We start from the raw sequence: 2,274 nt of genomic DNA, 5'->3' as shown, positions 1-2,274 counted from the left end.
GTCGGGGCTTTGAAAGGGAGTGCTTCGTGCGGAAAAGCTGGAAACCCGGCTCATTTCCTGAGTCAGATGCCACCCAAGCTGCTCCGGTCTCTGGACAGAGAGAGACATGGGACCCTGCTTTCCCCCTTAGCAGGTTCTGGGGAGTTCCAACTAGGCTCGACCTCTGGGGGTCCTGGAGTCAAAGGGTAGAGAGTAGAGAGCTCAATTAGGGAGCCTTGCTTCATTTTGATGTTGGGAGTGGTTCTCAACCTTCCCAATGCTGTGACCCTTAATACAGTTCCTCATGTTGTGGCAACCGCCCCCCCCCACCATAAAATTATTTCCATTGCTACTTCGTAACTATAATTTTGCTACTGTTATGAATTGCAACATAACTCTTTTATATGCAGGAGATCTGATTTGCGAACCCACCAAAAGGGTCGGTACTCACGGGTTGAGGATCACTGGTTGGGAGGGACGGGTAAGGAGAGAAGATTAAGATCAGATTCCAGGGTTAGGGTCTGTGCTTCTCAGGGTGAGGGGGCATGTCCCAGAAGTCACTGCCTGTTAAGAGACGATCCTCAGATTTTCAGATTTCATCCCCACCCCTTATTGGTAAAAAGGGGAGTGCAGATTTTGTCTTGGGATTTGGCACTGTAAATGTGACCCCCACTTACTTCCAGTGTGTGGCCTCCAGATAGAGGGAAGACATGGCTCCCAGAGGCCTGACTCTGCCACCAGCAGGTTTTCTAAGAATGGCGCTGGCTACCAAGCTCAGGAGGGACATTCAACTGGGTCTCAGGGTCCTGTAGTTTCTGGGACCCATCTTGACTCTGTACCTTATTAACATGTGACCTCTAGAAGTGACGTCACCTGTGTTCCCCTTGTGTGTGTGTGATGGCTCTGACTAGATGGTCCTCACCCAGTCTCCAGGTTCCCAGCTGGTGACTCTAGCCTTCTGTCACTCTGGCTCTGTAATTCCGTCTGATCTTCCTGAGGAAGACCCAATCCCCAGCGTCTTGCAAGGCGTATAGTACATCAGAGGTGCTTATCGTGCTTGTTGAACGAATGAATAAGATGCAATTCTAGCTTCCAGAAGTCAGCCATGTTTGCAGATAACAGCCAGACAAGCTGGGTGCTGGAGGGTGAGACTCAGCTCTAACAAACCAGGCAGCAGCTGGGAGGCAGATCAGTAGGCCCCAGGGCCAGACTCAGTTTCTGGAGGAACTGAGGGAGAAAGTGGGGGAGGAGGCACACTGGGCCACTTTGGGCAACTGGGCTGTACAGCCCCAACTGTGGTCCAGGCCTGCCTGATAGGCCAATGCAGCCCAGCAGGGGACTGGGTTTTCTGGAGTGGTGTGCAGGGAGGGTCCCAGGGCCTGTGAGGGTTAAGCAGTCTGGGAGAGCAGGGCTGTAAGGTGATTGCAGCCCTGTGAGGCCTCAGGCAGGAGCCCCCAGTGTGTTTGCTCTCTAGATTAGAGCACAAGGAAGGCCTCTTGTCAGCCCGTTCTGTGGCAGTCTGCTCTGAGACTATCCTTAAAGAGAAGCAGGAGGCTCGGCTGGATGTGTGTTCTCTCCATGGGGAAGCTCCTAATGTCAACTCCTAATGCCATGGAGCCACTTGGGATGCTGCTCAGGGGGCTTTCAGTCAGGGGACCTGATATGCGAAAATGAAAAAAATAATCTTTCTCCTTTTCCTCTCCTCTCCCTCGTCCTTCTTCTTCAGAGCATGGTCTTGCTACTGTAGCCCAGGCTGACCTTGAACCTACAGCAAATCTCCTGCCGTGCCTGACTCTGAGGCTGGAAACGTTGCTTTATCTTTAAATGTAGACCAAAACAAGGTTAAATATAAAACAGTAGAATAAACAACGTGCGTGCGTGCGTGCGTGCGTGCGTGCGTGTGTGTGTGTGTGTGTGTGTGTGTGTGCATGTGTGCGTGATATAATGAACACCTATGGAGCTGTGAACCAGTATCAGAAACAGAATTAGCAATACACCCAGATCCCCTGTGTGCAGCTCCTGAATGTGCAGCTCCCGAATGTGCAGCTCCCAAATGTGCAGCTCCCGAATGTGCAGCTGCCAAATGTACAGCACCCGAATGTGCTGCTCCCGAATGTGCAGCTCCTGAATGCACATCCCTTCTGTCATCCCACCTGCCAAAGTAACCACTAGCCTACATTTGAGGGTTTTCATTTTTCTTTAATTTCTTTATTGTTTTTTAAAAGTGCATACAAGTTTTAGTTGCTGTTATTTTGAAGCTCAGGCTGGCCCCAGATCTGTCATATAGCTCAGGCT

This window comes from Microtus ochrogaster, linkage group LG3 (assembly GCF_000317375.1).
Source record: "Microtus ochrogaster isolate Prairie Vole_2 linkage group LG3, MicOch1.0, whole genome shotgun sequence".
In the NCBI taxonomy this organism is placed as follows: Eukaryota; Metazoa; Chordata; class Mammalia; order Rodentia; family Cricetidae; genus Microtus; species Microtus ochrogaster.
The sequence above is the reverse complement of the archived record's forward strand: the minus strand, read 5'-3'. Positions refer to the sequence as shown.